This window comes from Phycodurus eques, chromosome 5 (assembly GCF_024500275.1).
Source record: "Phycodurus eques isolate BA_2022a chromosome 5, UOR_Pequ_1.1, whole genome shotgun sequence".
Taxonomy (NCBI): domain Eukaryota; kingdom Metazoa; phylum Chordata; class Actinopteri; order Syngnathiformes; family Syngnathidae; genus Phycodurus; species Phycodurus eques.
In genome coordinates this window covers 5,234,436-5,246,554 of record NC_084529.1, presented here as the reverse complement: position 1 = coordinate 5,246,554, position 12,119 = coordinate 5,234,436, and the positions used below count along the sequence as shown (strand labels likewise).

The 12,119-nt window shown below is 39.2% G+C and overlaps 1 protein-coding gene across 10 annotated transcripts in view; it reads right to left on the bottom strand.

The window, feature by feature from the left end:
* ppp6r3 (protein phosphatase 6, regulatory subunit 3) overlaps nucleotides 1-10,863 on the bottom strand; it is a 68,628-nt gene extending 57,765 nt beyond the window's left edge. For 4 of the 10 annotated variants that reach the window (XR_009768581.1, XM_061677170.1, XM_061677171.1 and 1 more), the window contains exons 1-2: nucleotides 10,571-10,862; nucleotides 171-307 (exon numbers count right to left, since the gene is read on the bottom strand). The gene's annotated coding sequence lies outside the window, so the exon portion shown is untranslated. Of the gene's footprint in view, nucleotides 1-170; nucleotides 308-10,570 lie in introns of all 10 variants that reach the window. The other 6 variants (XM_061677175.1, XM_061677176.1, XM_061677179.1 and 3 more) reach the window with 3 other exon arrangements.
* Nucleotides 10,864-12,119: the final 1,256 nt, after the last annotated feature.

Sequence of the window (12,119 nt, the reverse complement as noted above, 5' to 3'; positions counted from 1 at the left end):
CTTTACCTGCATACGCAATTAAAATTTTTTTAGTTTAATATTGAACAGAGTTCCCGTATTTTAGTAACATTTGTTTTAAGAAAAAGAGAACATTTAATAACAATAAATGTGAATACTTCACTTCTGCGCCCTACTTCTGGCATAATAAATGACAACATTTGTCTACTTACCTATTTGTTGGTAGTCCGGACACCAGAGCTCAGATTTAAAAAAAAGTCTGTTCTGGGGTGTGATATTTGTGGCCCATTCCAGGTTTTTCAGGCAGCTAGACTATCGCAACAGCAGCGCACATGTAGCTGAACACCACCTGTAAAAAGCAATGGTAAAAGATATTCTGGCTCTTCATTTGATCATACATCACTATTACATACAAACTTCCCCGTCTATGGATCTCCCAAGTGACTTGACTGATGATAATGTGACAACCCAATGCTGATAAAAGCCTTCTAAACCTCCTCCCACACTCTCTCAGACCTGCCAGTAGCAACGTGACAAGTGGCTGCCAAGTTAGTGGAATTTTCTAAAAATACATGGAATGAACAATTCAAACGCTTCTAAAATCCTCTATAACAAATAAATTCACGAAAAAAAGTACTTACGAGAGTAGCGTAATTTCTCGCGTATAATACGCACCCATGTATAATACGCACCCCCAAAGCTGACCTCAAAATTCTGGAAAAACCTTCTACCTATGTATAATGCATTTTTAAATGCACGATTTTCCTTCTGCCCATATGATCAAGACATGAAGTATTATCTGTATTTTGTTAGGGTTTTATTCAAATAATTATTCTGAAGTTAAGCACTTGGTTTGAACACTTAATCCTTTTTTTAAATTTACTTGCTCTTATTTTGAAATTCACAGCCCTACTTTTATTTAGTAAATGAGAAAACACACAGTTGTGCTCATGTTTGATTACCCAGGCAGAATTTGTAAGATGGGTACAATTATTTAAAGAAAACACGAAGGACCAGGCGAAACACATTACATTTTATTTTAATGATATTTAAAATGAAGCGGTCAAGCATTTCAGAAAAGCATTATCGTTAAACAAAACATAACCATAAAGAAATGATGGTTGTTGTTCAGTCATCAGTCATATTTGAAAAAAAAAATTATAATAAAAAATATATTTCACTAATTCTGCCAGGGTATGTAAACTTAGGAGCACAACTGTACGTATATGCAGTCATACGTACCCCTGTCATATTGGAGTGAAAGTGTAGGCTAATTTTTTTATAACCACTAGGTGGCAGTGGCATTTTGGAATGAAAGTGTACAGCTTTTTTATAACCACTAAATGGCAGCAAACTTTTATAAAATGTGAAAGTTTTTTCCCTTTGCCCCTATACCCATGTATAATGCGCACAATTGACTTTAGATAAAAATGCGCATTATACACGAGACATTACGGTACATGACCTATTCTACTGACCACACTGCTCTTCTCACGAATAATATTCCGTTTGTGCTATTTACAGTGAGGTCAATAAACGTTTTGGCTCTGAAAAAAACCCATGATGGATTGGGAATGAAACTGCAATGTGATAAGAATTTTAAAAAAATGAAAATCTGTCAAAATGCAAGTATTTTGAAAATCGGACAATGGCCAACAGCCATTTTGGGTAAGGTTTTTGTGTGGCATCACTTATAAAAAATCTGGTCTAAAAAGTGCAGAATTGCAGCCACACTTCTGTCAGCTGTGACTGCACAAGTAGCTTTCCACCACTAGGTTGTGACTGTAGAGTGAATGGTGCGGGCAATTGTAAAGCTTCTTTGAGTGCCTTGAAAAGTGCTAGATTATTATTAGGTCTGAAGTAGCATTAATTAAAATAAAATGCTCATAAAATGGTAATTTTTAAGAGATGGCGATTGCTAATTTTTTTCCCCCCAAAAGGAAAATAATGAAGCTAAGCCAATTCAAATTTGGACATAATATATGAACTCAATGTAATTTTAAAAATACTGAAATTTAGAAAAAGTCAGCATTCATTGCCATGGTAACAGGAACTTCAGAGTAGAACTATATGATTTTTACGAGCAACTTTCTCTGGATGGATTTGCCTTAAACTTGCGCTGCACCTACTTACAAATATAGTGTTTAACTATGAAGATTGGTCCTACACAGTTAAATTCTACTTGATGCCATGGATACCTGAAGTTGTAAACCACCATTCCACACACACACAAATATACTCTTTTATAACCTTCACCCTTTCAACTTAGATGGTTGGAAAATTCTTATTTGCATTAAGGAAAGTAAGATGCAAAAGCTATGATTCTTGGTCAAGCTGCTATCTTGAGTAGATAGTACTAAAATTCCACCAAGATGGCATCCACTTGTCACGTTGCTAATGAAATAAGATGTGCTTTATTTGCTTTCAGCTTGGAGTGGTGTAGGACTAACATCAGTTTATATATATGCCTCCCACTTTTTAAGGGACCAAAAGTAACGGGACAATTGGTTGCTCAGCTGTTCCATGGCCAGGTAGTGTGCCAAAGGAACTAGTTCTATTGTATTTATTGATGATGGTGACTGCTGACAAAATGAATTGAGTTAATGTTTTGGGCAATATTAATTGCTCATATGCAGCCAAACGTCGGCTAATTAATTGGACGGAACTTTACAGTGCAGCTGGACAATGGCCCGAACCATACTGCGGAAGCAGCCGAAGAGTTTTTTAAGGCAAAGAAGTCAAATGTTAGGCAATGGCCAACCTGAATCCAATTGAGCGTGCATTTCACTTACTCAAGACAAAACTGAAGGGAAAAAGCCCCAAGAACAAGCAGGAATTGAAGACATTGGCAGTGGAGGCCTAGCAGAGCATCACCAGGGATGAAATCCAACGTCTGGTGATGGCTATGCATTCCAGACTTCAGCCTGTGACTGACTGCAAAGGATTTGCAACCACGAATTTAAAAGTACAAGTTTGATTGTGATTGCTGATCTGTTCCATTACTTTTTGTCCCTTAAAAAGTGGGAGGCACACAGTGGAACCTCGGGTTATAAACTTAATTGTTTCTATGACCCTGTTTGTAACCCGAAACATTCTTAACCCGGGGTAATGTGTCCCGTTGAAATGAATGGAAATTTAATTAATCCGTTCCAGCCCCCAAATTAAGTTACAGTATACTTACCTTTTTTAATCAGTGTATGGTTAAAAAAAAAAAAAAAACTCGAACTCTGGTAAACAAAATAAATTTTTACTTGAAATGGGCATCAATGATCAACCTGTTCTGATTTACTCGAGAGTTGCATGTTCAGTGGTACTTCAAAATTTGGCTTGATCTGCCTGTGCTACTTCAAATGATTGCGAACCTTAAATTTCTTTTTTGCATTGCAGGCATAAAAACAAAAATACAATTCATAGTACTGAAATGTAGTCCAGGCGGCACGGTGGGCGACTGGTTAGCACATCTGCCGCACAGTTCTGAGGACTGGGGTTCAAATCCCGGCCCTGCCTGTGTGGAGTTGGCATGTTCTACCTGTGCCTGTGTAGGTTTTCTCCGGGTACACTGGTTTCCTCCCACATCCCCCAAAAAATTACACGGTAGGTTAATTGAACACTCCAGCACTCCCGCGACCCTTGTGAATATAAGCGGCTCAGAAAATGGATGGATGGATGCTTTATTTTCAATATACATACACTTTCCAAAAAATTTGAATATCATGGAAAAGTTTATTTATGTCCATAATTACATTCAAAAAGTTAAACTTTCATAGATTCAGGGCCCACAATTTAAACAATTTCAAGTATTTGTTTATTTTTACATAATTTGGGCTTCCAGTTCATGAAATCTGGAATTCAAAAAATGTGAATACTGTGAAGAAATCACCATTTACCATAATTTCTCATGTATAATGCACATTTTTCCCCCGCAAAAAAATTGTCAAAAGTCAATAGCGCACATTATACATGGGTATAGGGGCAAATGGAAAAACATTCACATTTTATAAATGTATGTCACCATCTAGTGGTTATGAAAAAGCTGTACACTTTCATTCCAAAAAGCCACCGCCACCTAGTGGTTATAAAAAAAGGTGTAGCCTACACTTTCATTCCAATATGACAGGGGTACGCATGACTGCATATATGTACAGTTGTAAATAAATAAATCATAAATTTACATACCCTGGCAGAATTTGTAAAATATTGTTATTTTTTTAAAAAAAAGACTGATGACTGAACAACAACCATCATTAATTTCTTATGTTTTGTTGAATGATAATGCTTTTCTAAAATGCTTGACCCTTTAATTTGAATCCCATTAAAATAAAATTAAATGCGTTTCGCCTGGTCCTTCATGTTTTCTTTCAAGAATTTTACCCATTTTACAAATTCTGCCTGGGTAATCAAACATATGAGCACAACTGTGTGTTTTCTAATTTACTAAATAAAAGTAAGTCTGTGAATTTCAAAATAAGAGCAAGTAAATTAAAAAAAAGGATTACACGTGTTCAAATAAAGTTCTTAACTACAGAATAATTCTTTGAAAAAAAAAAATTCAGATAATACTTAATGTTTCAATCATATGGGTAGAAGCAAAATCATGCATTAAAAAAATGCATTATACATAGGTAGAAGGGTTTTCCAGAATTTTGAGGTCAACAACTTTGGGGGTGCATATTATACACGAGAAATTGCGGTACTTCTCATTTTTTGTAGGGAAAAAAAAGAAAAATTAGGGTCACATTAAATCAATCAAAATATGGTACTTTCAAAACGATATGTTAATCTTCAGTACTTGGATGGGAATCCCTTTGCTTTAATCACTGGCTCGATGCGCCGCGGCATTGAGGCAATCAGCCTGTGGCATTGCCTGGGAGTTATGGAAGCCCAGATTTCCTTGATGCTTGCTGTCAATTCTTCTTAGTTTTTTGGGTATGATGCCCCTCATTTTCCACTTGATAGTACCCGTAGATTCTCAATGGGGTTTACAGTAGATCCGGCGAGTTGGCTGACCAGTCAAACAGTGTGATGGCTTGGGCATCAAACAAGGTTTTGGTGCTTCTGGCAGTATAGGCTGGGGCCAAGTCCTGCTGGAACATGAAATCTCCATCTCCATACAGATCCTCAGCAGAAGGAATCATGAAGTCCTCTAAAACATTGTGGTAGACTGTTCCGCTGACCTTGGATTTAAGAAAGCAGAGTTTACCAACACCTGCGCAGGACATTTCACCCAAAATCATGACTGACTGGATATTACACACTGGAGCTCAAGCAGCTTAGGTTCTTTTCTTAACCAGTCTTCCTCCAAACCCTTGGACGTTGATTCCCGAATGAAAGGCGCGCACTACTTTCATCGGAAAAGAGGACCTTGGACCACTGGCCAACAGTCCAGTTCTTCTTCTCCTTGGCCCAGTTGAGACGCTTCCTACGTTGGCTCAGGCTCAGAAGTGGCTTGATCCGAGGAACCAGACAGTTGTAGCCCATCTCCCAGATACGTCTGAATGTGGTGGTTTTTGAAGCTGTGACTTCTGCCTCATTCCACTCTTTCTGGATCTCTGCTAGATTCTTGAATCTTCTCTGTTTGATAATCCGCTGAAGCCCATGGTCATCTCTTTTGCTGGTTCATCTTCTCTTGCCACATTTTGTCTTTCCATTGATATTCTTGGACACAGCACTTTGTGAACAGCCAGCCTTCTCAGGTATTAACGTTTGTGGTTTACCCATCCTGTGGAGGGCATCAATGATGGTCTTCTGGCCAGTTGTCAAGTCTGCAGTCTTCCCCATATTCAACCCAACTGAGACAATTGAACCAAACTGAAGCAATTTAATGACACCAAGGAAAACCTGTGCAGGTGCTTTGAGTTTAGTAGATGATTAGTGTGTGACATTCATTTTAAAACATTTACTGCCTGCAAAATCTGGGCTGATTTCTTAACAGTATTCTAATTTTTCTTTAATTCTGATTTTGTGGGTTTTATGAGCTGAAAGCCCAAATTTTGTAAAAAATAAACAAATACTTCAAATAGTTTAAATTGTGGGCCCAGAATCTATAATAGTTGAACTTTTTAAATGGAATTATGGAAATGAATAAACTTTTCCATGACATTCCAATTTTTTGGAAATGGTCTGTACATACATTGCCTTTGATGGGAACGTTGCTTCCACTACACCCAGTTATTTACCTTATGTACATTATAAGACTGTTCCTGTGATTAAATACTATATATAGATTTTTATTTTTTATTTTTTTAAATTAAGTACATTTATAACTGTGTACTTTTGTACTTTTACTTAAGGGAGTGGCTTCAGTACTTTTACAAGAATAGTTTTTTTTACTTTTACCTAAGTACAGAATACCAGTACTTTTGACACATCTGCTGCAAATACCATTTTTGATGAAAATAAAAAAATAAAAAATGTTGGTTTTTTTAACCAAGTCAATCACAAACTCTATTAGATTTGTGACTGATCGAGGATACAAAGGCGGAACGTCCGCCACGAGCGTAAAAGATTTCTGCCTTAATTGCTCAAAAAATTATATTTACAATAAATAATGTATCTTTGTTTATCTATTTATGCCAGTGAGGCATCGTGACAGACAGAACAAATGAATAGTATTCTATGAGATGGCAGGAAGTACATATATTAATTAAAGTATCCACTTTTCGTGACATTTTTGTTTGTTGGTGTGCCGTGAGATTTTTCAATTGTAAAATATGTTCCTTGGCTCCATAGAGGTTGGAAATCACTGCTCTAGACAGGTCATGTATTCTAATCAGTCAGGTCAAACCAACATTACAACGTGACAGAAATAATGGGTGCTAACTTACTGTAATTAAATTACTTTATTTTTCATTAAATTACTTCACCCACACCGAAACTTTAGAGCACATATGTCAAACTCGGGCCCGGGGGCCAAATTCGGCCCACCATGTAATTATATTTGGCCCGCAAGACCATATTAAATGTGTATTAAAGCTGGCCCGCCACGATATAGCACATGCGCCGCTAATATTACAAATCCCAGAATGCTTTGCCAGTGTGTCGGCCCATCAGTGTAGTCCGGCGAGCGCAACATCCCTTTCAGTTGCGGTCGTTAGCGACAATGCTACCGGTCGCCTCGAGCAAATTTACACTTCCCCTTCCCAAAAATGGCCAAACGAAAGATGCAAAACAGTTAACTGCCAAGACAGGTGGGAGGCAGTTTGTCTGTTCTCTAAAGTAAAAGACAGACCTGTTTGTTGTGTGTGACGCAACGTGGCTGTAACAAAGAATAAAACATCATTGAATTCATGTTTTTTTTTTTAATGTCCTTTATTAACTCCTAGGCAGGGACTGTTCATAGTTCGGATTTTTATTGAACGACACTTTTATTTTTTTGGGGTTGTTTTGTTGTTGGCCTTTGAAAAAAGATTTACATCAAAAAGAAGGTAGTTGGAGATAAACAGAAGATAGAGAGAATTCATGATATTTAAATACAAAACAACAAGCAAATTCGATTTCATAATATTAAACTTTGATTATTCCAGATTCAGTGTTTAAGCAAAATTTAAGTCTGTTGTCATATGATATACTTTAACGCTACATTTCTGCAGAGAAGGGAAACAGCCACATCGCAGTGCTTTTTCATTAAATATTGAGTTTGGCCCGCAACATTGTCCCAATTTTTTATTTTGGCCCACCGTGAATTTGAGTTTGACACCCCTGCTTTAGAGCATGATTCGAGAGAACGGCGGCGTGTTTACATACAACCGTTAGTGCTAGCACTAGCTTGCTATGCTACATAACGTTTTGTTGTCTGCTTGCGAGCCGTATCGTATTAAAAGTACGTGAACATACCTCAAGTAAGCCTTAAACGAACGTCCTCTCCTGTCCTGAGCACCGGTCACCACCAACACACGTTTTTCCCCATTTTGTCCTTATAATAATACATGATCCACTCTTATTGCCGTCCCCACGGTAACAAGTGTATCCGGTCGCATTTGACAAGATAAAGCCCAATGATCGTTAAAAACAGGATGGGGTGGTATCGGAATGCAAGATTTTATTGCAGTCGTCTGACAGTGCAATCGCGAAAGAGCAAATTTGTCTTGTAGTCTGATCCGGGCATGACGTGTCGTCTGTCTCAGACGTGTTGTCTGCCCCACACCGCCGACTTTTTGTTGTTTTTGTTTTTAATAACTTTATTGGCCGTCAGATATTTACAGTACTACGTCACAAGACACGCGACAAGGCTAAAAATATACTGGCTTTTGGATTCAAATATACTGTGCACGATGGCGACGCGGAGTAATTATCTTTTGCGGACCGTATCGGCGAATTATAACAAAGCCGATCAGCATTAAATTATAATTATCGGCCGATACCGATCAGGCCGATAAAATCGGTGTAAAGTCTACTCATTTTCCGCAACGCCCTTAGTTTTTAGCCTGATACACCACATAACTGAAATGCATTGGCTTACATAATACATTAAAATTAAATGTGTGGCAAGACAGAGATAAACATGCAAATTAATGTTAAAATGTCAGCAAGGACAGATTGCTAATCTAAAAACTATTATATTTGAGCACTGAGAACTCATGGCATGTTCAAGCAAAGTGTGTTTTTCTGTGTTTCTGAACAATAATTGATTAAATTGACAAACATTTTCATCACAATTGCCTTGCTGCAATTGCACCTTTGCACACAATCACAACTGCAAATATTAGGGGTGTAACAATTCATTTTACCAATGAATCGATTCGTATCATGATTCATTGCCAATTTGATTCAAGGATGATATTGATTCATTTAGAACAATACGATCCGAAACGATTCAGTGTCTGGAAATCAATTCAGTAACTTTTTAGCCAAAAATTGTTTCCATTGTGACGGTGAAATCCTCCACTTTGAGAGGAGCCAGATGAGGTGGCTGGGGCATCTGTTTCGAATGCCTCGCGGGTGAGGTGTTCCGGGCAAGTCCCACCGGGAGGAGACCCCGGGGACGACCCAGGACACACTGGAGAGACTACGTCCTTCGGCTGGCCTGGGAACGCCTCGGGATCCCCCCGGAAGAGCTGGATGAAGTGGCTGGGGAAAGGGAAGTCTGGGCGTCCCTGCTAAAGCTACTGCCCCCGCGACCCGACCTCGGATAAGCGGTAGAAGATGGAATAAATACCTGCATACAGAACAGTGAAGGTGACATTTTTTAGATTGTCTTTTTTTCATGTACGGGAATCGGAAATATATTTTTGATTAAGAAAAACTAATTTAAATAATACAATAATATAAATTAATAACAAGGTGAAGCTATACTTTTAGTTTGAAACCAACTATACAAGTCATATACAAAATGATTTTCCTGAGTGAATACATACCGAACAAACACTGTGACCACAAAACCGAGATACGAAACTCTACCCCTAATTTGCATACATGCATAGATCCTAAAAATTATTTCAGTGGGAACATATTTCACTTCATGTTTCAATATTTTAATTTTGTGCTGGAAAAGGTAACTTTCTAAATTCATTTGCAATTTTCGCATGGAGCATGCGTTAATTTGTGACGTAGAAGACTGCCAATAATCAGTCTGTATTTGAGCTGGCTTTCAATACCAATAGGCAATTTAATACTTTTAAATAAATCATCTATAGCATGTCAACTTGTTTATATTTATTATGAAAATAGAATAGTTTTCAAGATGGAAAACCTTTCAGACAGTAAAAAAAAAAAAAAAAAAAAAAAAAAAAAAAATGAAGGTCACTGGCAAACCGCGCCGAAGCAGCCAAAGAGACAGCGGGCAGCTCGCGAGCCATGTGTTGGCAAACCCTCTGCGGTCGCAGGACTCAGACAACTCCCTCACTTAATAAAGTCATTTATATCTCAATACTAGGAATTTTCATTTTTAAACTCTAGATAATTAAGTAACCAAATTTTAAGAATGAACCGCTGCTGTTTTTTTTTTTTTTTTTTTTTTTTTTTTTTTTTAATCGAGCTTTGATTGGCCCAGCATGCAGAAATGTTGTATTTTGATTGCATTTGGCATTGAGGGATTGCATGACATGCGCAGAGACGGAAGGATATTGTTCTACTTGCGGAGCAACGCACACCTCGACGGAATCGAATACGTGGAGACAAATAAATAAGGCGTAAAGGTTTGTTGCAATAAATTCCACTTCCGCGGCCGCAATGAAACCTGAGGAAGGGGCGGTCGACGAGACTTTTCTATGGCCGAGCAAATGAAAACTGCGACAAGCAGGTTGAGTCGTCGAGGGCTGGTTCGCCCGGTTCGCCGTCGCTTGTGCGGCTGACGAGAAGGACCACGTCGCTCGGAAGGCGGTGCGGCAGCTTCTCAACGCTTGTGCAAAAAAAAAAAAAAAAAAAAATGCCATTTCGCATTGCAACAAACGTGCAAATGCGAGAACCTCAAACAATGCCATTGGACCAACAGCCGCACCAACCACATCCACCATGTTCACCTTCAAATTTCAACACGCCTATACATCGCCGCATTGGGAACATCTCGTAGCAAAATGCACGCATCGCTTATGTTTGCCGGCGACACAATCGCCGCCGCTGCTGACAAGTCGTCCCCGGAGCACCAATCATCGCACGGGCCGGCAAGTCTACCTACCGACAAATTTCCCAACGCCGAGTGTCCAGCATGAATATCTTTCCGGTAGTCCGACAGCAGTAATGGCTCCCAAACACAAAGAAATAGAAAATGTGATGGGGAAATAAAACATTTAAAAAGGACTGGACGTGCAATAGTTGGCAATGGAGGATACTTTCCAAGATGGCGTTCCCGTCCAGTCAATGGCATCGATTCCTTCCCCCACAGCATATAAGGGGTCGGTCGCTCAGGCGGTAACAGTAGGACCATTGGTTACAATCCGATCACTCCAAACAGTGCTTTGTCTTCTATTGGTTCACGAGCTCTGTGTACAAGATTAATATAACCAATCAAAGTGACGGTTGCAATTTGGTTTTGGAGCCGTAGAAAACAAAGTGTGGGCCATAGATGTATATCGTTAGATCAGCCAGAGCAATGAAGCAGCCAGGCTAACCGACGTGCCTGTAATCGCCATGTTGGGTAGGTCAGAGAAGGTAATTCATGGACACTGAAATTAAGTCGGAACTTACTTATACCGCAATCTATTTTCTTGAGGGTTACTGGGTTTTGTCAGCGCCAAAGCCTATGCTATCAATAAATAACATTTTAAAATAATAATGATAATCCACATTTAAATATATTTTTCATGTGAAAGGGACTCAGTTAGTTCCCTTGTCGTAATTGTACGCCATTTCACGCAACCGACATAGTTGTCTTTTGGTTTTCTTGCCATGGACACTCACACACACACTAAATGCGCCAAGGACTTCGGCCTCCCTAATTTAGCGTCGCAGTCGGCACGGATCTCAAAATGGGAGTGTCGCAGCGACACGTACATATCTGTGGTGTGGACAGTGACATGACTAGGCGCCATATTGTCACCCAGTTTGACGTAAAATCACTATGCAAATAGACAAACAGACACATATTCATTCATTTTCCATTCCGCTTATCCTCACTAGGCCATCCTAGCTATCTTGGGGCGAGAGACGGGGTACACCCTGAACCGGTCGCCAGCCAATCGCAGGGCACATAGAAACAAACAACCATTCGCACTCACATTCACACCTACGGGCAATTTAGAGTCATCAATTAACCTACCACGCATGTTTTTGAGATGTGGGAGGAAACCGGAGTGCCCGGAGAAAACCCACGCAAGCACGGGGAGAAGATGCAAACTGCACACAGGAGAGGCAGGATTTGAACCCGGGTCCTCGGAACTATGAGGCAGATGTGCTAACTCGGCGCTCACCGTGCCGGACAGATTAGATTAGATTAAATTAGATGAGATTAAATCGATCGATATAAATATGTGTGTTAAACAGATTATCATCCTGCCAACTATAAAAGAAATAGGCTTTTAATTACTAATACAACAAACTGTACTGCCGGGTATGTGGTCAAGGATAACACGGTCACTGATGCGCTTTATTAGCACGAGGGGTAACAGAGCACACATTCATAAGAGCTGCTATCAGCTCTAACTCACGCCCTAGATCTCCACACACACACACACTCCCTGATTTGAGCCAACATTCGAGCATAATTCATTCACTGCCATTGACAGCTG